Genomic DNA, 24822 nt, shown 5'->3' on the forward strand with positions numbered 1-24822 from the left:
CATCAGGGGCTCTCCAAACGCAACATGGCGTCCCATCTCAATTCCAGTCAATTTTGCATTGAAAAGTCAAATGGCGCTCCTTCCCTTCCAAGCTCTGCCATGCGCCCAAACAATGGTTTACACCCACATATGGGGTATCATCGTACTCAGGACAAATTGGCCAACATTTTTTGGGGTCCAATTTCTTCTCTTACCCTTGGGAAAATAAAAAATTGGGGGCGAAAAGATCATTTTTGTGAAAAAATATGATTTTTTATTTTTACGGCTCTGCATTATAAACTTCTGTGAAGCACTTTGTGGGTCAAAGTGCTCACCACACATCTAGATAAGTTCCTTAGGGGGTCTACTTTCCAAAATGGTGTCACTTGTAGGGAGTTTCAATGTTTAGGCACATCAGGGGCTCTCCAAACGCAACATGGCGTCCCATCTCAATTCCAGTCAATTTTGCATTGAAAAGTCAAATGGCGCTCCTTCCCTTCCAAGCTCTGCCATGCGCCCAAACAATGGTTTACACCCACATATGGGGTATCATCGTACTCAGGACAAATTGGCCAACATTTTTTGGGGTCCAATTTCTTCTCTTACCCTTGGGAAAATAAAAAATTGGGGGCGAAAAGATCATTTTTGTGAAAAAATATGATTTTTTATTTTTACGGCTCTGCATTATAAACTTCTGTGAAGCACTTGGTGGGTCAAAGTGCTCACCACACATCTAGATAAGTTCCTTAGGGGGTCTACTTTCCAAAATGGTGTCACTTGTAGGGAGTTTCAATGTTTAGGCACATCAGGGGCTCTCCAAACGCAACATGGCGTCCCATCTCAATTCCAGTCAATTTTGCATTGAAAAGTCAAATGGCGCTCCTTCCCTTCCAAGCTCTGCCATGCGCCCAAACAATGGTTTACACCCACATATGGGGTATCATCGTACTCAGGACAAATTGGCCAACATTTTTTGGGGTCCAATTTCTTCTCTTACCCTTGGGAAAATAAAAAATTGGGGGCGAAAAGATCATTTTTGTGAAAAAATATGATTTTTTATTTTTACGGCTCTGCATTATAAACTTCTGTGAAGCACTTGGTGGGTCAAAGTGCTCACCACACATCTAGATAAGTTCCTTAGGGGGTCTACTTTCCAAAATGGTGTCACTTGTAGGGAGTTTCAATGTTTAGGCACATCAGGGGCTCTCCAAACGCAACATGGCGTCCCATCTCAATTCCAGTCAATTTTGCATTGAAAAGTCAAATGGCGCTCCTTCCCTTCCAAGCTCTGCCATGCGCCCAAACAATGGTTTACACCCACATATGGGGTATCATCGTACTCAGGACAAATTGGCCAACATTTTTTGGGGTCCAATTTCTTCTTACCCTTGGGAAAATAAAAAATTGGGGGCGAAAAGATCATTTTTGTGAAACAATATGATTTTTTATTTTTACGGCTCTGCATTATAAACTTCTGTGAAGCACTTGGTGGGTCAAAGTGCTCACCACACATCAAGATAAGTTCCTTAGGGGGTCTACTTTCCAAAATGGTGTCACTTGTAGGGGGTTTCAGTGTTTAGGCACATCAGGGGCTCTCCAAACGCAACATGGCGTCCCATCTCAATTCCAGTCAATTTTGCATTGAAAAGTCAAATGGCGCTCCTTTCCTTCCGAGCTCTGCCATACGCCCAAACAGTGGTTTACCCCCACATATGGGGTATCAGCGTACTCAGGACAAATTGTACAACAACTTTGGGGGTCCATTTTCTCCTGTTACCCTTGGTAAAATAAAACAAATTGGAGCTGAAATAAATTTTGTGTGAAAAAAAGTTAAATGTTCATTTTTATTTAAACATTCCAAAAATTCCTGTGAAACACCTGAAGGGTTAATAAACTTCTTGAATGTGGTTTTGAGCACCTTGAGGGGTGCAGTTTTTAGAATGGTGTCACACTTGGGTATTTTCTATCATATAGACCCCTCAAAATGACTTCAAATGAGATGTGGTCCCTAAAAAAAAATGGTGTTGTAAAAATGAGAAATTGCTGGTCAACTTTTAACCCTTATAACTCCGTCACAAAAAAAAATTTTGGTTCCAAAATTGTACTGATGTAAAGTAGACATGTGGGAAATGTTACTTTTTAAGTATTTTGCGTGACATATGTCTGTGATTTAAGGGCATAAAAATTCAAAGTTGGAAAATTGCAAAATTTTCAAAATTTTCGCCAAATTTCCATTTTTTTCACAAATAAACGCAAGTTATATCGAATAAATTTTACCACTAACATGAAGTACAATATGTCACGAGAAAACAATGTCAGAATCGCCAAGATCCGTCAAAGCGTTCCAGAGTTATAGCCTCATAAAGGGACAGTGGTCAGAATTGTAAAAATTGGCCCGGTCATTAACGTGCAAACCACCCTTGGGGGTGAAGGGGTTAATAAAAGTATTATTCTTAGCTTTTTGGTGTCCATCTTCTTTTCGGTTTATATGATACTATGTGATGGCAGAGCATCTACTCTGAGCGCCCCTGCTATAGGTACACTGTCAACATTAGCCTCACGGAGGGTCAATGCCACTGCCTCTATACCCCTATCGTGTTTGATGGATGTATATAAACTATTTACATCTAGGGTACACAAAGTACTTCCGGGTGGAACCTTATTGATGTTGCAAATTTTGTTGAGAAAGTCACCTGTGTCCAAAATGTAGGACCTAGTTGAGCGAGCATATGGGGTGAGGATTTTCTCAAGAAAAATAGACAGAGGATTTAGTATGGAGTTGGTGGATGCCACTATGGGACGGCCGGGAGGGTTATGGAGATATTTATGAATTTTAGGGAGGATGTAGAGTACTGGAGTTATTGGATGGTGATTCATGAGGTATGTTCTGGTTTTGGTGTTGATAGTTTTGAGCTGTAGATGTTTGTCTAGTACAGTATTGATTTTCTGACGTATGCTGTAAGTGGGGTCAGTCGGTAGTTTCCTGTAGGTACTGGGATCTGAGAGTTGGCGTCTAACTTCAGCAATATACTGGTTCTTGTTCATAACGACCGTGGCCCCACCCTTATCTGCCAGCTTTATAATAATGTTTTTATTTCCACTGAGTGAGTCCAAAGCCTGTTTCTCAGGGGTACTGAGATTGTGGCGAACAGGGAGGAAACCTAGATGTTGGTCATGAATGGTACTCTTGATATCCCTATCTAGTAAACTGATGAATGTTTCCACCGCATGGTGGGATTTCGGTGGCATGAACGTACTAGGGTTCCTGAGTCCTAGGGAATCAATAGTGATTTTAGGTGTGTCCTGATCCGATGATGTGTTTACGGTGTCACCCCTGTTGGTGGTGTTTGCATCAAAATGTACTTTTAATCTAATACTCCTATAGAAGCGCTGGAGGTCTTTCTCCAGTTGAAATGCGTCCCATCTTGGTGTAGGACAAAAAGACAAACCCATATTGAGAACCTTCAACTCAAGGGGAGACAGAGAATAATCAGATATATTGACTACCGAGTTTGGACTCCTACCTGTGATCTGAGGGTCATGTGACGATTTGGAACTCTTCCTCCTTGACCTCCTGGTAGGCGCTGCTTGGTCCTAAAAAACGAGGTCCTGGTGATGGAACTTCACTGCCGGAACCTGCTGAGGAACCTTCTGCTGGTGAGGAGCCCCCTGAGCGGTAGTTCCCTCTTTGTGTCCAGCGATATCGTTGTCGTGATTGCCGGGGAAATGGGTCCTCCCATTTATATACTTTATTGGTGAGGTAATCCTCAGTATCCCTTTGGAACTTTGTCCTTTTTCTTTCTTCCAACGTTTTCTGATGGGTAGATAGTATAGAGTCCACTTTACCCTTCAGGGTGGAGAATTCAGTACTGCTCAGAGTAGTAATCAGCTGGGTCTCGATAGATATAATTTTTTCTTCTGTGGTCTTTATGGCCTCCTGGAGGTACTCTATGGTTAGCAAGATTATGTCGAAGGAGCACTTATTCAGAATTTTTTGAAACGTGGCACAATATTTCTCGTTGTCGGCAAAGAGGGTGGGTCGCAGGTTACAGCGTAAGCCGCGAGGTAATTTTCCCTGCCGGTGATATTCACCCAACGAGGCACAATGTAAATCAAATGAAATTAGTCTTTTTCTTTCTTTTTCCCAATCCCTTGTTTTGATGTCCTTGCTGGGAATATGTAGAAAGTCTGTGTTGGTCCTTATTTTAGACAGGATCGTAGAACCGGTAACATCATCATACACGTAGGTCTCGGCTGACATGAGTTCGGTTGGTGCTCAAAACTCAAATAGACTGTATAGTGGAAGAGACGAAGAATCCACTCTATATAAGTGGATCTATACCACCCAGAGTTTATTGCTCCTGAAACCAAAACCTCTCACTCCATGTGTCCCGGATCCTATGGTCAAAACAATATACAGATAAAATTAAGGTAGAACCACTCTCTACATGTAAACCCTGGTATTCTATCAAGTACCCAGATACCATATTTACCCTAAACATGCATTTGTGTTACAGCCAACCTAATATTTGGCAGATGTCTTAGAACCATATATACACTGTTCTGGATAACCGTATACTGGACTAAAGGCCTTATTCTCTCAACTTGGGTAAATACCCCCCTCGTTACATGTCTAACCCCTGTGTACCACTCATTGCGTTATTCCCATAGACTTCCTTTTGAATCTATGCGCATTAAAGAAAGAAAGTTTAAGTACCTGGGTTATTAAATGTATTAATATATATAATAACATAAAGACATATATACTTCCTCTCATGTTCTCCTATCACCTTTGCACAGGGTAATACGGGGCCGTCTCCACCTACGAATATAGTAGAATACTTTAATATCACATGACGGAATGCAACCATAATAGGGTACGTGAATCCATCTCTACCTCCTGCATCGTACTGTCTTTCCTCTCAGATTTATACTCAACCCTCTGCTGACCATGCCTTGTTTTCTGTCCCACTATCCAACTTGGGATTGCAGAACCGTATTAATCGCTGCCTATTGTTCATAGATACCTGACATGTTTTCTATATAGTTTTTATTATGTATATAGCTCTTGTAGCGTACATTGTATATAGTATATATTTGAGCACTGTATATATTATGTGTTCATACATATTTTCTCTATTTTTGTTACAGCACTTGTTTGTGATCAAGGCCACTGTGTGGCCGAAACGTTATAATTTGCCCTGTGGTTTCGTCTTCATCTTTAATAAACTATTCACTTCAGCAAAAATCACCAAGATGAGTGCAGTGATTTGACTTTCTCTCAACCAGTGACCCGTCCGCCTAGTGGGCATGTCCAGCTAGAGGGCACAGTCTCACCCTACCCTTGTGTATGGAGAGAGAGGCAGTACCCATCATCTGGGAGTATGTATAACTCGCACATACCCTCCAGTCCTGGGTCAGAAACCTGCAAATGCCCACAGCCCATGATGCGTGTGCTGGGAGGATTCATAAGTAGTGTTGAGCATTCCGATACCGCAAGTATCGGGTATCGGCCGATACTTGCGGGTATCGGAATTCCGATACCGAGATCCGATACTTTTGTGGTATCGGGTATCGGTATCGAAACAACATTAATGTAAAAATGTGTAAAAGAGAGAATTAAAAGAAAAAATATTGCTATACTCACCTCTCCGACGCAGCCTGGACCTCAGCGAGGGAACCGGCAGTGTTGTTTGCTTAAAATTTGCGCGTTTACTTCCTTACGTGAAGTCCCGGCTTGTGATTGGTCGCGTGCCGCCCATGTGGCCGCGACGCGACCAATCACAGCAAGCCGTGACGTAATTTTAGGTCCTTCAGGATTTTAAAATTACGTTCTGGCTTGTGATTGGTCGCGTCGCAGTCACATGGGCGACGCGACCAATCACAAGCCGTGACGTCACGGGAGGCTGGACACGCGCGCATTTTAAAATGCGCGCGTGTCCAGCCTCCCGTGACGTCACGGCTTGTGATTGGTCGCGTCGCCCATGTGACCGCGACGCGACCAATCACAAGCCAGAACGTAATTTTAAAATCCTGAAGGACCTAAAATTACGTCACGGCTTGCTGTGATTGGTCGCGTCGCGGCCACATGGGCGGCACGCGACCAATCACAAGCCGGGACTTCACGTAAGGAAGTAAACGCGCGAATTTTAAGCAAACAACGCTGCCGGTTCCCTCGGTGAGGTCCAGGCTGCGTCGGAGGGGTGAGTATAGCAATATTTTTTATTTTAATTCTTTCTTTTACACATTAATATGGATCCCAGGGCCTGAAGGAGAGTTTCCTCTCCTTCAGACCCTGGGAACCATCAGGAATACCGTCCGATACTTGAGTCCCATTGACTTGTATTGGTATCGGGTATCGGTATCGGATTGGATCCGATACTTTGCCGGTATCGGCCGATACTTTCCGATACCGATACTTTCAAGTATCGGACGGTATCGCTCAACACTATTCATAAGTCTACAGCCAAACAGTCTTTGAATGCAAGGACTGCCCTGCCCAAAGTTACATGCACCTCAATAAGCCTTTGAGCCCACGTACTGGATGGCCACAGGAAAACCTGGTTCACATTATTCATTTGGCACTGCTATACTGTTTGCCAATGCAGTGAATGCTGGATTGGAGTTTTGTCTCTCTCGCCTGTGCTCCTTGGTTGTCCAACGAAGTATGATGTCTGCCACCAGCGTTCTCAGATGGGAATGTTTTTAGTGATTCCGCAACAAGAGTCCTCTTGTACTGCACCATTTTAGTGGACCTGTCTGCCTCTGGAAGAAGAGATTGTAAGTTATCCTTTTAGTGCAGGTCTAGAAGTGTCACCAACCAGCAATGAGTGTCACTGAAAATTTTCATAATGCGAGGGTTGCGGGAAAAGTTAACAGGCAAGACTTCCGTGTCCTCACCAACAGGATGACTGACCATGCTGTCCTCCTCCTCCTCCCTGTCCTCAAGCCATCTATGCTGAACAGACGGTATGACAGTTGTGCTTGTAGTACCATCTATTGCGCATGAAAGTAGCTCCTGTTCTTCCTCCTCCTTCTATTCCTCATTGTCTACCAATCCACGTTGGGACGGCATGAGATTGGGCTGTGTGTAATCACCCTGTATGGTTTCTTGCTCCATGTCCTCATGCTCTGCCTGCAATGCAACCTCATTCATTGTGAGCAGAGAGCTTTTCAGAAGGCAGAGAAGTGGGATGGTGATGCTAATTATGGCATCATCGCAGCTCACCATCTTGGTGCAGTCCTCAAAGTTCTGGAGGATGGTACATATGTCTGACATCCATGTCCACTCCTGAGGTCTTATGTGTGGAGTCTGAACTGAATATCGATGACCTTGTTGATGCTGGTAGTCAACAACTGCCCTCTTCTGCTCACAAATCCTTTCCAACATATGCAGTGTAGAGTTCCAACATGTGGGGACATCACACACCAGTCGATGAGCCAGAAGCTGCAAACGCTGCTGAAGCATGGCAAGGGCGGTTGAAGCTGTAGCTGACTTTCTAAAATGGGCACACAGGTGGCTTAACTTCACAAGTAGATCCAGTAGCTCCGGGTAGCTTTTGAGAAACCGTCAAAAGATGAGGTTAAGCACATAGGCCAGGCATGGTACGTGTATGAGCTCACCTCGCCTCAGAGCCACCACAAGGTTCTGACCATTATCACGCACGACTATTCCAGGCTGTAGGTTCAGTGGTGTCAGCTATAAATCTGACTGCTCTTTCAAAGCTATCCACAACTCTTCAGCATTGTGCGGTTTGTCACCTAAGCAGATCAGCTTCAGCACAGCCTGTTGCCGCTTAGATGAGACAGTGCTGCAGTGCTTCCAGCTTGTGATTGATGTGCTCATTTCAGAGATGGAGGCTGAAGAGAAAGAGGAGGAGGTGCAGGACCTGTAGACTGTGGGGGCAACCCTGATTGACATAGGGCCCGCAATCCTTGGTGTCGGGAGGGTGTATTCCATCCAAAGGTCTGACTTTGTCCCAGCTTCCACTATATTAACCCAGTGTGTCGTCAGTGAGATGTACCGTCCCTGCCCACAAGCACTTGTCCATGTGTCCGTGGTTAGGTGGTCTTTCCCAGTAACAGCATTGTTGAGGGCACGGGTAATGTTGTGGGACACGTGCTGGTGTAATGCTGGTACGGTACACCAGGAGAAATAATGGCAGCTGGGGACCGAATACCTTGGGACGGCCATTGCCAAAAGATTGCGGAAAGCTCCTGTCTCCAAGAGTCTAAAAGGGAACATTTTGAGCGCAAGCAGACGAGGAATGTGTGAATTTAGTACTGTGGCCTGTGGGGTGTTGGTTGCGTATTTCCGCTTGTGTTCCAATGACTGGCGTATGGACAACTGAAGGTTGCTCTGCGACAAGGATGTGGATTTGCTTGACGATGGTGCTAGTTGACTGTGGGCAATGACAGGTGCAGGGCACGAGCCATCTTCACATGCACCATGGACACAGGATTGGCTTGCATGCAAAACAATGGAAGAAGCAGTGGTGTCACCCACAGACACTGTCCTGGAACCTGGGGTTTGGCCCACAAAGTCGGGTGCTTTGCTGGCATGTGCCTGATCATGCTGGTTGTGGTCAGGCTTGTAGTTTTGCTACCCCTGCTGATGCGGGCATGGCAGGTGAAGCAAATGGCCTGTTTGGGGTTATCAGCAGAGTCATTAAAAAATAACATGACTCGGGAAGACCTAAAAGTTGGAATGGCAACTTCCGTCATGTTGGTGTTACAGGAAACGGATGCACGCCTTCTGTTTGTGGCCACCACACTGCTTCTTCCTGTTTGTTGGGGTGCTACACCTCATTCCCCATGTGTGCTGCTGTCCTCGCTCTGCATGTCCTCCTGCCAGCTTGGGTCAGTTATTATATCATCTACCACCTCATCTTCCACGTCCGCACCCTGGTCCTCCTCATGACTTTCTGGCAATTGTGTCTCATCATCGTCTACCTCTTGTGCCACTTTCCCACTGTCACCTTCGTATGACCGTGGCTGCTCAAATATTTGGGCATCGCTATATGCGATATCATCTTGCCCCGCTTCAAGTGGACCAGCCAAGAGTCCCGAATCTATAAATGGAAAAGTGAACAGCTCTTTGGAGTGTCCAAGTCCGGGCATTCGGCATGGTAGGAGGCAGGAGAATCAGGGTGAGTAATATGTGATCCAGACTGACGGCTACTAAGACTTGACCGTGTGGAAGACGTGGTGGTGGTGGTGATGGCAAAGTGACTGGAAGCATTATCCGCTGTCCATCCAACAACCTTTTCACACTGCTCTTGGTTCAATAGTGGTGTGCTACGATCCCCTAGTATTTGGAACAAGAAGGTCGAGCAAGAAGATGTGGGTGTTTGTTGTTACCCACTTTCAGCTTGCCATGGCCTCGGCCTCTGCATGCACCATTAGCATCACGTTCAGTTCCCCGTCCCTTGCCACACGCCTTGCCCATTTTAAATGGACTACTAAAATATTTTCCACGTTCACTACAAATGGCTGAATTTAAAATAAACTTATATGCGATTAGTGTGCATAAAAACCACAGTTTAAATTATCTGGAATGTAGGTAATTTTTTTTCAAACTGTTGTTAATAAGTTGGGTAAGACACAGCAAAACCAGTTCAAGGAGCCCTCAAATGCCACAATTTTTAGCCCACATGAAGAGGAGGCGTTTTACAGAGATACCACACTGTTTAATATGTGGCCTGTATCTTTTTATTTTAAGCAGAAAAATAATGTATAGAACTAGGGTAATACACCACAAAAAAATGTGAATGCAGGCCTGAAATGCCCAAATTTGTAGCCCACAGATAGATCAGGCATCTGACAGAGGTGCCACAATTCTCAATATGTGGCCTGTATTTTTGTTTGTTTTTTTACCCAAAAATACTGTATAGAACGAGGGTAACAGACAGAAAATGCAGTGGACTGTGGGCCTGAAATGCCCAAATTTGTAGCCCACAGATAGATCAGGCATCTGACGGAGATAGCACACTGTTAAATACATGGCCTGTAATTTTTTCCCAACAAAATTGTGTCAATAAGTAGGCTTTGACACTACAAAAAAATTCTTTGGGGGACTGAAACTGCAAAATATTTAGCGCAATGATGTGGAAGACGTGGTGGTGGTGGTGATGGCAAAGTGACTGGAAGCATTATCCGCTGTCCATCCAACAACCTTTTCACACTGCTTTTGGTTCAATAGTGGTGTGCTATGATCCCCTAGTATTTGGAACAAGAAGGTCGAGCAAGAAGATGTGGGTGTTTGTTGTTACCCACTTTCAGCTTGCCACGGCCTCGGCCTCTGCATGCACCATTAGCATCACGTTCAGTTCCCCGTCCCTTGCCACACGCCTTGCCCATTTTAAATGGACTACTAAAATATTTTCCACATTCACTACAAATGGCTGAATTTAAAGTAAACTTATATGCGATTAGTGTGCATAAAAACCACAGTTTAAATTATCTGGAATGTAGGTAATTTTTTTTCAAACTGTTGTTAATAAGTTGGGTAAGACACAGCAAAACCAGTTCAAGGAGCCCTCAAATGCCACAATTTTTAGCCCACATGAAGAGGAGGCGTTTTACAGAGATACCACACTGTTTAATATGTGGCCTGTATCTTTTTATTTTAAGCAGAAAAATAATGTATAGAACTAGGGTAATACACCACAAAAAAATGTGAATGCAGGCCTGAAATGCCCAAATTTGTAGCCCACAGATAGATCAGGCATCTGACAGAGGTGCCACAATTCTCAATATGTGGCCTGTATTTTTGTTTGTTTTTTTACCCAAAAATACTGTATAGAACGAGGGTAACAGACAGAAAATGCAGTGGACTGTGGGCCTGAAATGCCCAAATTTGTAGCCCACAGATAGATCAGGCATCTGACGGAGATAGCACACTGTTAAATACATGGCCTGTAATTTTTTCCCAACAAAATTGTGTCAATAAGTAGGCTTTGACACTACAAAAAAATTCTTTGGGGGACTGAAACTGTAAAATATTTAGCGCAATGATATGCGATCCGTGTGGCGGACAAAGCACAGTTTTAAATACCATATATACTCGAGTATAAGCTGAGATTTTCAGCCCATTTTTTTAGGTTAAAAGTGCCCTCTCAGTTTATACTTGAGTATATATGGTATTTAACACTTTGTCCCAGGGGATTGGTGGGGGAGCGGCAGGAGTGGCGGCTGTCATATCATACTCACCTGATCCCGGTGCTGTCTCTGCACTTCCCAGGCTTCTCTGATGGTCTTAGGTGCCTGCAGCTCTTCAGCTCTTCCTGTGTTCAGCAGTCACGTGGTACTGCTCATTAAAGTAATGAATATGGACGCGACTCCACTCCCATAGGTGTGGCGTGCATATTCATTACTTTAATGAGCGGCACCATGTGACCGCTGAACACAGGAACAAGCTGCCGGCGTGCGCCGGAAACCATTGGAGAAACAGGGACATACAGAGAGACCGCACCAGGAGGGGGAGAGTATGACGGGAGAGGGTGAGCCAGGCGATATTCACCTGTCCCCGTTCCACCGCCCGGCTCTGTCTTCCGCATCCTCTGGCTGTAACATTCAGGTCAGAGGGTGCGATGAAGTGGTTAGTGTGCGCCTTCTGCCTGAACTGTCACTGCAGAGAGCTGGAAGACACAGCGGCGGGCGGCGGTTAAACGGGGACAGGTGAATATCGCTAGTGCCTGTGTCCTGAGCCAGCGGTGACTCCGGCACCTGGCCCCCATAGCACACCAGTGTCCCCTCCTGCCCAGGCCCCCGACACTTGGCACCCAGCGATGAGAGATGAGTATGTCATTTTTTTTTATCGCAGCAGCAGCAGCAGCAGCATACGGGGCATATTATTCTATGGAGAATCTTATGGGGCCATCAACCTTTGTGCAGCATTATATGGGGCATAATATTCTATAGAGCATCTTATGGGTCCATCAACCTTTGTGCAGCTTTATATGGGGCATAATATTCTATGGAGCATCTTATGGGGCTATCATTAACCTTTTATGCAGCATTATATGGGGCATATTTTAATATGGAGCATCTTATGGGGCCCATCATGAAGTTTATGTAGCATTATATGGGGCTCCTGATTCAATATGGATATTCAAAAACACTTAACCTACTGATCTCTCAATTAATTTTACTTTTATTGGTATCTATTTTTATTTTTGAAATTTACCAGTAGCTGCTGCATTTTCCACCCTAGGCTCGAGTATATAAGGTATATGAACTGTAGCAAAATATTTTTTTGCCAGGTACATATTTTTTTGGCTGCTAAATATTTTTTTGGCAGCTACATATTTTTTTGGCAGCTAAATATTTTTTTGACAGCTAAATATTTTTTTGGCAGCCAAATGGTGACAAAAATGTTTATAAGACACTCTAAAAAATACTACAGTACCACAAAAAAATGCCAGAGTTAGCTGCGCACTCAGATGTGATGCCTGGGACAGGCAAAGCCATTTAAAATTGCTGGATTTTAATGCTGTACTATTAAAAGGATCTGGCTGTAGTCTGCAGTGTCAACAAGCAAATGGAGAAAAAAAAGGGGGCTCTGGATTGCTTTGGAATAAAATAATCAGGATTAAGGTGCAAAAAAAAGTTAAGCCCATATATATTTGGACAGAGACATTTTTCTAATATTGGTTATAGATATTACCACAATGAATTTTAAACAGAACAATTCAGATGCAGTTGAAGTTCAGACTTTCAGCTTTCATTTGAGGGTATCCACATTGAAATTGGATGAAGGGTTTAGGAGTTTCAGCTCCTTAACATGTGCCACCCTGTTTTTAAAGGGACCAAAAGTAATTGGACAGATTAAATAATTTTAAATAAAATGTTATTCTAGTACTTGGTTGAAAACCCTTTGTTGGCAATGACTACCTGAAGTCTTGAACTCATGAACATCACCAGACGCTGTGTTTCCTCCTTTTTGATGCTCTTCCAGGCCTTCACTGCGGTGGTTTTCAGTTGTGGCTTCTGTGATGGTAGACCCACACTGACCAATAAATCCCAAAATCTGACCCCATCTCAGCAGCAACTCTTTCTACACTGTCTGAATCTGGAGCTGAATGCGACGAGCAGGGCGGCGCCAGGTCTCTTATAGACCTGATGATGCTGTGCGGCTAGCCAATCACTGTAATACCACAACAAAGATGGCTGCGGCATTACAGTGCGTGGTACTCAATTCCTGCATGTTGATTGGCTCTCTAAATAGCGCCAAACATGCAGCATGCAGGGAGGGAACTCGAGTTCCGGCCGAGCAATCCCGGAAATGCTCGGTGCGAGTACCGTGAGTATAGTGATACTCGGGCGAGTAATGAGCATTACTGAGTATGCTCGCTCATCATTAGTCAACACCACTACAATGCACCAATCTGTCCGCTGTCTCTAACATCATGTCCTCCCTCTATCATAAACTGATTATTTTCAAAGCTAAACCTTTTGTTTTTTCTCCTTACCTAACCTACCTAAACTTAAATTTTCCATTTTTGCGTGTGGTACTAACCCAGAGACAACGCTGTCTCAATAATAGAGAATCCATCTACAGTCTATTTGTCTACCTGAAACATAAACTTCAGGAGGCACCAGAGACATGAGAACATTTCTTTACCTTCATTGAGAAAATACCCCAGAACGTCCATGATGAAATTGCAACCGTACATCAAGACTCGAGTGTTGGTACTTACCCATTTTCGGTGTCTATCATACTAAGAAACCAGATCAGATAAAAATAGTATTTGACTGATGTGCCAGATGTGAAGGTGTATCATTAAATGATGTCCTACTGTTCGGCCCAGACCTCATCAACAGACTTCTGGGAATACTTCTCTGCTTCCGCAGAAATGCGGTAGCATTCATGTTGGACATACAACAGATATTTCACTGCTTTCTTATCAAAGAACAATACAGAAATGACTTGAGGTTCTTCTGGTACTACAACAACAACCTCTATAAAGACATTGCAGAGTGTTGAATGAGGGTACACATCTTTGGAACCCCAGCAGTCACCATCTATGATCTCAGACATTCTGCCAAAGAAGGTGAAACAAAGTATGGGTTGAATGTTAGATTATTTGTGGAAAGGATTTTTATGTATTTGACTGTTTGAAATCCATACCCACGAACAAGACTGCAATCAGTCTCCTTAAAAGGGCTCAAGAAATGCTCACTTCGTGAGCCGTGAATTGATGGAAGCCTTTTTCTCTCAAGACTTCTCAAACGACCTAAAAGACTTGGAACTAAGCACCAACTCCCTTCCCATGCTGCAGAGTCTTTGTTTGCTCTGGGATTTAAAGGTACATGCATTCACTTTTCAAATCAGCATGGAAGAAAAGCATTTCATGCGCAGTGATGTCTTGTCTGTCATAAACAGCGTATAAATTCTTCTAGGATTTGTAGCTCCTGTTACAATCCAAGGTAAATCGATGTTAAGAGACTTCAACCAAGAGACATATGATTGGGATTAAAGTCTCTCAAGGCCTTGTCCAACCTTCACGTTACACAACTTTATGCTTCCGTGCCATGAACAGAAGTCAAAATGCAGAGTTTTTATCTTCTGCGACATATCAGTAAAACTGGTGCAGCAGTAGCATACCTAAAAACCAAAGAAGTAAAAGAACTAAGCCATATAGGGTTAATTATGAGTTGGACAAAACTGACACCTCTTCGTGAACACACACTACCCAGACTGGAACTCTGTGCTGCTGTGCTTGCAATGGAGTTGGTTGAGCTTATCATGGGAAGATGGAACCCAGAAATCAAAGATGTGTAGTTCTACACAGGAAATATATATATATCTTGGTACCGTGTTAGCCAGTAGATAGAAAAATATTTAGAATTGAGAGTCCTCAGTGGTTGATACCTTTTAATGGCTAACTGAAAAGATGGTAACAAATTGCAAGCTTTCGAGACTACACAGGTCTCTTCATCAGGCAAAGACTAAAATAAATTCAGAAGAATTTTCAGGATTTTCAGAATCTTCAGAATTTCTTTTAGTCTTTGCCTGATGAAGAGACCTGTGTAGTCTCGAAAGCTTGCAATTTGTTACCATCTTTTCAGGACTTTGAGGACTCTCAATTCTAAATATTTTTTTAGTTCTACACAGACAGTAAGGTAGTACTAGGATACATCTGCAATGAAACCCAAGGCTTTTATGTCTATACTTGATGGTGGCCCGATTCTAACGCATCGGGTATTCTAGAATATGCATGTCCACGTAGTATATTGCACAGCCCACGTAGTGTATTGCACAGCCCACATAGTATATTGCCCAGTGACATAGTATATTGCCCAGCCACATAGTATATTGCCCTGTCACGTAGTATATTGCCCAGCCACATAGTATATTGCCCAGCAGCGTAGTATATTGCCCAGCCACATAGTATATTGCCCAGTGACGTAGTATATTGCCCAGCCACATAGTATATTGCCCAGTCATGTAGTATATTGCCCAGCCACGTAGTATATTGCCCAGCCACTTAGTATATTGCCCAGCCACATAGTATATTGCCCAGCTATGTAGTATAATGCCCAGTCACATAGTATATTGCCCAGTCATGTAGTATATTGCCCAGCCACGTAGTATATTGCCCAGCCACTTAGTATATTGCCCAGCCACATAGTATATTGCCCAGCTATGTAGTATAATGCCCAGTCACATAGTATATTGCCCAGCCACGTAGTATATTGCCCAGCCATGTAGTATATTGCCCAGCCATGTAGTATTACCTGGCTCCTAGAACTTCCTTTTTTGCATTATTACCTCCTATACAGGACTGTGGTCCAATTTGCAAAAGTGGGAACTGCCCTAAAAGTGACTTCTCCTCCAGGGACCAAGTGAGGGACCACACCCTGTGCATCCCTGCACACCGCCCTGTGAGCTCTTCGTGCAGACTACACACGGTACCGCATGCAATTACACCTAGCCCCCCTCCTGCTCATCACTAACCACAGGCAGTCAGTGAGCGCACAGAGGCTGCGGTGCAGCACTCACCCCCGGGGCCGGATAGTAGCCTCCTCCTGGAAATGCCATAGGTGCAGGCTGGAGAGAGAGATGAGGACTGGGTGCACTGCAGCTTCCGGTCCCAGGGTTGGTATGAGCGCAGGGCCTGTGATGACGTCGCGGTCACATGGCCGTGACGTCATGGCAGGTCCTTCTCGCATACCATCCTTGGCACCGGAACCTGCCGCTTGCATGGAGCGGTCACCGGAGCGTCGCGAGGAGCGGGAAAGGTGGCGGAAGGTGAGTATGTAATCATTTTTTTTTTTTAATTATTTTTAACATTACATCGTTTTACTATTGCTGCTGCATACGCAGCATCAATAGTAAAATGTTGGTCACACAGGGTTAATAGCTGCGTAACCGGAGTGCGCTACACCATACTCCAGTAACGCTGGCATTAACCCTATGTGAGGGCTGACTGGATGATTGGAGGGGAGTATGGGGCGGGCACTGACTGCGGGGAGGAAAGAGCGGCCATATTGCCGCCGGACTGTGGCTGTCGCTGATTGGTCGTGGCAATGGTCGTGGGCATTTAGCCACGACCAATCAGCGACTTGGATTCCATGACAGACAGAGGCCATGACCAATGAATATCTGCGACAGACAGACAGAAGGACAGACAGACGGAAGTGACCCTTAGATAATTATGTCTATATTAGCAATCAGGAATAGGAGATACACTTGTCTAAAAAAATGGTACTACCTGTCTACACACCATAATCCTGAAGAGCACAAGACTAGATGTGTCATACCGAGCCACCTTAAGGACACAACATGGTTTACGGATCCTGCATTCCTATATCACGCAATGACCTTCATTATCTGATCAGACACATTTGAATTGGTAGACCAAGATGATAATGAAGAAATCTGCCCTCCGGTATCTGTTCTACGTATAATGACTTTGGACCACCATATAAAATCCCATTGTTTCAGCAGGCTTTCAACGTGGAAGTCACTCGTTCATGCCATTCAGCGTCAGACTAGAGCACCTTGGGCCCACCAGAGAAAATTATTCTTGGGGCCCACTATGTAGCTACATAGAAATAAATTCAAGGCCATCAATTGTGTGGTAAAACGCGCTAATATCAGGGTATAATATAAGGTAGTACACGTCTTAATTATGTAGCAGGGGTTGGGTAGCCCCCTCATAGAATATAAAGTAGCCCTCCTCATAGAATATAATGTAGCCTCCCTCATGGAATATAATGTAGCCCCCCTCATAGGGTATAATACAGCACCCCACAAAATATAATGCAACCCCCTCATAAGGTATAATGCAGCCCTCCCATAGAATATAATGTAGCACCCTCATATGGCATAAAGCAGCCCCTCTCATATAGTATAATGCATAATGCAGCCCCTCCACAGAATATAATGTAGCCCCCTCAGAGTATAATGAGTATAACTCATAAGTCAGCCCCCCATAGAATATACTGTAGCCCCCTCATAGGGCATAATGCAGCTCCCCTCATATAATATGATGTAGCCCCCTGACAGAATAATGCAGCCCCTCACATATAATATAATGCAGCCCATCCACAGAATATAATGTAGCCCCCTCAGAATATAATGCCACCCCCTCATAAGGCAGCCCCCCATTGAATATACCGTACCCCCCTCATAGGGCATAATGCAGCTCCCCTCATATAGTATAATGTATAGTATAATGTAGCCCCCCTGAGAGAATAATGCAACCCCCACAGAATTATAATGTAGCCCCCTCATAGGGTATAATGCAGCCCCCTGAAAGGGTATAATGCAGCCTCCCTCCACTGCCATCAATGTACTCATCACCACCGCCATCATTGCCTTCTCACCCTCCACTTCCATCTTTGCCTCCTCCTCCACCACCATTGTCCTTTTCACCACTACCATCTTTATCCTTTACACCACAACCATCATTGCTTTCTCCCCCACCACCCTCATCATTGCCCATTCCAACACCTCCATCATTGCCTCCCCCACCACAATCATCATTGTCCTTTCCACCACAACCATCATTGCCTTCTCCCCCACCACCACATCATTGCCCATTGCACCACCTCCATCATTGTCTCCCACCACCACCATCATTGTCTTCTCCCCACCACCCCATCATTACCCATTCCACCACCTCCATCATTGTCTCCTCCCAGCACAACATCATTGCCTCCCCCCACCATCATTGCCTTCTCCCCACCACCCTATCATTGCCCATTCCACCACCTCCATCATTGCTTTCCCCACCACCATTATTATCATTGCCTCCCCCACCACCATCATCATTGCCTCCTCCACCACCATCATCGTTGCCTCCACCACCATCATCATTGCCTCCCCCCACCACCATCATTGCCTTCTCCCCATCACCCACATAATTGCTAATCTCCAATATCTCCAATACACATACACAACACCACTATCTCACACACACAGACAGCACCACACCACTCTTACACACATGCACACACAAAGCACCGCACTACATACATACACAGCCACACACACACAGACACACACACACAGAGACACTCACACCGCACCCACTCACCTCTCTGCACATTCCCAGCAGCCACAGCACATTCCGCCAGCTTCCTCTCTGAAACAGCCGCACTGAATGATGACGTCATCCAGCCGCATTGAGTCAGAAAAGAAGTGCAGGGCAGGTGGGCAGGAAGGAGGATGGCATCAGATCTCTGCAGCTCCGCTCCTTTCCCATGGTGCAGGGATCGCAATCAGGGTTCGCCACCCTTTAGGGGCCCAACACCGGGGCCCCGATTCAGCAGCACCATTGGAGGTGGTCCAGGATTATGGAGTTCAAGTAAGATAATGCAGGGAATAAGTCACACACATGTCTGGAAAAATTTGGTATCAAAGGACCTTTACCCAGCATGCTCTGGTCTCTCCCACAATGCAACTGACTGCTTTACAGAAAAACAACATGCAATACAATTAAAAGTCACCAGGTTGCGCTATTACCACATTAGAAATCACTAACAGTATTACAGCTTATTGAAGTGACAACAGTTATTTTACCATGTCTTTTTTACCCTAATGGGCTACCATACGTCCCAGGCAGCATAACCATTGTCTTGGGGTTATATTTGACTCTCCCATCACTACTCACTTTCCTTCCACTTTTAAACAAGCCATAGTAACTGGATTTTTAAACAGAACATCTGTTTACACATCCTGTTCAGTTAATTACAGACCCATCTCTAATTTCATTTTAACCTTTTATACATCTCAAGAATCTGCCATTTTGTAACTATTAAAATGGCAAAAACTCTTGATTTTGCTATGATTCATTCTCTTCTTCGTTTCTTCAACTCGCATCTTCTGATTAAACTCTCCCCTCTTCGCTATTTCCTAAATGTAGTAGTCAGACTCATATTTTTGTTCAGAGGCTACATCCATTCCACGATCCTGTGCCAGTTACTGCACTGGCTACCCTTCTGCTTATTAATACGACATAGACTAATTACTAACACCCAAGTGTGGTATTCAAATTTTTAATAGCATGTTCTCTCCCTGTGTGTGGGAAACAAGGCCCTTTTTGGCAACTACCCCCCTTAACAGATGAAACCCTTTAACAGAAATCACCCATTTAAATACCTCTTTGTCACTCATAAATTCAAAATAATTGTAACCAAGGTTAAAGGCACATTAATATTTTTGCAAAAAATGTAGTTGATATCACCTTCAGTCCATGTAATACTATAGATAACAACGTAGTGATAACTCTCCGAGTACAGGTAATGTAGTCGGTTACCTGTTGTCAACACAAATAGAACAGTGATAACTGTCTGGATTACATATAATGCAGTAGATGTTATCAGCAGTTCTATGTAAGGCTATGTTCACACATTTTCAATGCTATTGGCATTTTTTCATAAAAATCCCCCAAAAAGTAGAATTCACTAGAAAAAACACAATGAAGCCCAAACAAAGCAATTTACTATTAAACGGCAAATAGAGTCACTTTAAACTTCTTGTATTCTCCATCTCAGCTGCATTTGTGTTTTTCAGATCTCCACTAAAGTGTGTTAGACATTTCTGTGCATGTCTAAAAGAAAATCAATGTAGAGTAGCTGCGGAGACACCATCACGTGTTTCTCAACGCAAGCAGTGAATAGCCAGGCCTTTCCCCGGGAAGGAACAACCACGGGAAGGGCAGCATCCGATAAAGGAAAACATCCAATAAAGGAAAACCACCTATGCCAAGCATGGTATCCATCCACAGACAGCTTTTTTTTTTTTTTCCCTCAGATGGGAAGTTCCACAGTCAGGTAACCAAAACTATAAGGAACTCATCTCCCAAAAATTTTTTTTATTAACAACCAAAAAACACTTCAAGGTACATTAACAAAATGTTTCCACTTTTTAGTCTTCCAAATTCCCTCAGCATCCACTTCCCCTCTCCTCCTCTGATCACACACAAAGCAAAAATACAATTTTCCCAAAATAATTTGTATACAGTTTTTAACCTCAATATCCTTCCTTTTAAACACATACACATTTCTCACATCCCACAAAACCTCTTTTATACATGCCATCATCAACCACAATACTCTCTCCTTTTCCCCACACATACCCAATCCAAACATAAAAAGCTCAAAAGACAACAGATTTACCTCACACAGCTCCTTACACAAACGACCCAGACCTGCAATCACACTTCTAGCATACTGACAATTCCAAAACAAATGCACCACACTCTCACTCCCACCACATCCACTCCTCGGACTCCTCTCACTCCTCACTAAACCCCGATTTTTGAGAAACTCCCTCACCGGCAACACCCCATGCAATGACTGCCATACAATCTCACTCTGCCTATTTGTCAAACCATTCACACGTACCTTCTTCCATACTTTCTGCACATCATCCCCTCTTACCATTTTAAAATCTGGCAAGAACAGCCTATGGGCTCGTCCTACAATAATTTCACATTCCATCGCTCTACACTCAATCATCTTATATACAGCTTTCTTCTTTTCTAACAATCTCACATCCACATCACACAGTTCATACTTCACTAAAAATTTGTAAACCCACACATACCACACAGGAACCTCAAAAGCCACTGGGCTCCTAAGATCTCTTTCACGCAGAGGCGTAGCTAAGGGTTCAGCTCAGGGGGGGCGAACCATCTGAGTGGGCCCCTAACCCTTGATTACAACTATGGTGGCACACTTTAATCATGGGTATAGGGGGAACCTCAGCAGATGATCCTGCTGTAATCGAAAATGTATAATGGCCCCCGCATTGGCCCCCACGTTGTATCTCCCTTGGATTCTGGTCTCTGACCCTTTCTGTGGGCTGCAAATTGCAGAAAATAAAAACAACCAGTAAATGTGTATAGAGTCCATCATATTGGAATAGGTCCCTGAATGAATCCAGGTAACCCTAAAAGGAATACTCTTGTCTGGACAAGACCCAAAAGAGGTGAATGGAAAGAAAGAGGAAAGCAGAAGAAAGGGGGAGGTAAAATATCACACAATGAAAGAAGAAAGTGCGCCCCCCCGTATGTCATCTCTTCTTTTTTTGCCCTTCTCCCCATTTGCGGGCCATGTTATTCAGACTGAGTATACATATGCAGCTAAACAGTGGCGTAACTACAAAGTTATGGGCCCCGGTGCGAACTTCCAAATGGGGCCCCCCCCCCGCCATAAAATTCAATGTAACCCCCATAGAATACAATGCAGCCCCCCTCATAGTATAATGCAGCCCCTCCATACAGGGGCAGTGAGAAAGACACGAGCAAATGGTGACTAGGGGGCAGGGGAGAGGGCACAAGTGGGCAAGGAAGACAGGCACAAGGGGACAATGGAGACTGACACAAGGGGCACATGGGGACAAGTGGGCAAGGGAGACTGACACACAGGGCACATGGGGACTAGTGGACAAGGGAGACTGGCACACGGGGACACACGGGGACAAGGGACAAGCGCTAGGGGACAAGGGAGACAGGCACAAGGGGACACACAGGGACTAGTGGGCAAGAGACTGACACAAGGGATACAAGCACAAGGGGACACACAGGGACAAGTGGGAAAGGGAGACTGACACACAGGGACTAGTGGGCGAAGGAGACTGACACAAGCACAAGGGGACAAAGGAGACTGACACAAGCACAAGGGGACATAGGAGACAGGCACATGGGGACACACAGGGACTAATGGGCAAGGGAGACTGGCACATGGGGACACAAGCATAAGGGAGACAGGCTCAAGGGGACACACGGCCCCCTGACCTGCCAGAGCCGCTTGCAGCTGTGACTGTGGTAGTTACGCCGCTGCCTCACACACACACATACTACAGATATCACACACACTACAGATATCACACACACACACACACACACACACACATCATACTACAGATATCACACACACACACACACACACACACACACACACACACACACACACACACATCAGTTATCACACACACACTACAGATATCACACATACACACATACTACAGATATCACACACACACTACAGATATCACACACACACATCATATTACAGATATCACACACATACTACAGTTATCACACACACACTACAGATATCAAACACACACTACAGATATCACACACACACACACACACACACACACAGACACACAGACATACTACAGATATCACACACATACTACAGTTATCACACACACACTACAGATATCACACACACACTACAGATATCACACACACACACACACACACACACACACACCAGAGATACCAGCTCATATACACAACTCACAATCTCCTCTCTGGTACAGGGGTGGCTGATGTAAACCGGCTGCAGCTCCTCAGCTTCTCCTGACTAAAGCGGCTCTGTCCCGCACCTCCCCCCTGCTCTCGCCTTCTGTCCCGGGGTTATTTTGGCTTTCTCTTAAATACGATCTCATTCAGAGGTACATGAGATGTATGAGGGGGAAAAAACAGATTGAGAAGCTGTCTCATCGTGATGACTGGAGCTGCTTCCTGTCTCTCACGTGCCCCGGCTGCCCCCTTCCCCTAGATACGCCTCGGACTGTTGCTGTGCAGGAGGAATCCCCTGCACTGCAATATGGTGTTGGGTGCCAGCACAGCCCGCACAGTGGTCTATCCAGCACAGCCCGCACAGTGGTCTATCCAGCACAGCCCGCACAGTGGTCTATCCAGCACAGCCCGCACAGTGGTCTATCCAGCACAGCCCGCACAGTGGTCTATCCAGCACAGCCCGCACAGTGGTCTATCCAGCACAGCCCGCACAGTGGTCTATCCAGCACAGCCCGCACAGTGGTCTATACAGCACAGCCCGCATCTCTCGCCCCCCCCGAGAATGCCCCCACAGTCCAGTAAAAAAACAAAAAAACACTCTCCTTACCTTTCCTCTTGCCAGCGTTGCTTCCTGCTCCGATCTCAGGCTCGGCTGCAGTCTGCCCGGGACACAGCAGGTGCGCGATGATATGACGTCATCGCTCACCTGCAGTGTCAGAGGCAGAGCGGGGAATGATGGGAGAGGGAGCGTCTGTAGACGCTCTCTCCTCCGTCATTGCATTTAACTGTACCGGCGTCATAGACGCCGGTATAGTTGAATGCGACGGCGGGGGGGGTGAGTCGGTGGCGGGGGGAGGCGGATCGAGCAGCCCATGACTGGCACCGGCTCTTCTGGCATTTGCCAGAAGTGCCCGATGGCCAGTCTGGCCCTGCTCTGACCTGCCGGCCCCGGGCCCCTGACCTGCCGGGCCCGGTCGCAGTGGCGACCGCTGCAACCGCGGTAGTTACGCCCCTGTCCATACTGTACAATGGCCACACATAGTGCTCTATACTGTACAATGGCCACACATGATGCTCCATACTGTACAATTGGCCACACATGATATTGCCTACAGTATAATGGCCACACATAGTTACTCCTACACACGCGGCTGAGCTCCGTACACATTGCACATGCGGCTCCCCTCCGTACACCTCGTACACACCCGGCTCCGCTCCGTACACCTTGCACACACGGCTCCGCTCCGTATACCTCGTACACACATGGCTCCGCTCCGTACACCTCGTACACACACGGCTCCGCTCCGTACACCTTGCACACACGGCTCCGCTCCGTACACCTTGCACACACGGCTCCGCTCCGTATACCTCGTACACACATGGCTCCGCTCCGTACACCTCGTACACACACGGCTCCGCTCCGTACACCTTGCACACACGGCTCCGCTCCGTACACCTTGCACACACGGCTCCGCTCCGTATACCTCGTACACACATGGCTCTGCTCCGTACACCTCGTACACACACGGCTCCGCTCCGTACACCTTGCACACACGGCTCCGCTCCGTATACCTCGTACACACATGGCTCCGCTTCGTACACCTCGTACACACCCGGCTCCGCCTTGTACACCTCATACACACCCGGCTCCGCCTTGTACACCTCATACACACACGGCTCCGCTCCGTACACCTCGTACACACCCGGCTCCGCCTTGTACACCTCATACACACACGGCTCCGCTCCGTACACCTCATACACACCCAGCTCTGCCTTGTACACCTCATACACACACGGCTCCGCTCCGTACACCTCATACACACCCAGCTCTGCCTTGTACACCTCATACACACCCGGCTCTGCCTTGTACACCTCATACACACCCGGCTCTGCCTTGTACACCTCATACACACCCGGCTCTGCCTTGTACACCTCATACACACCCGGCTCCGCCTTGTACACCTCATACACACACGGCTCCGCTCCGTACACCTCATACACACCCGGCTCCGCCTTGTACACCTCATACACACACTGCTCCGCTCTGTACACCTCATACACCCACGGCTCC

The 24822-nt window shown here is 45.6% G+C and overlaps 1 long non-coding RNA gene across 1 annotated transcript in view; it reads right to left on the reverse strand.

Moving 5' to 3' along the window:
* The window catches only part of LOC143768979 (uncharacterized), a 150456-nt gene that overhangs the window by 24056 nt on the left and 101578 nt on the right, over positions 1 to 24822 (reverse strand). The window lies entirely within an intron of this gene.

Source organism: Ranitomeya variabilis, chromosome 4 (assembly GCF_051348905.1).
Source record: "Ranitomeya variabilis isolate aRanVar5 chromosome 4, aRanVar5.hap1, whole genome shotgun sequence".
NCBI classification, from domain to species: domain Eukaryota; kingdom Metazoa; phylum Chordata; class Amphibia; order Anura; family Dendrobatidae; genus Ranitomeya; species Ranitomeya variabilis.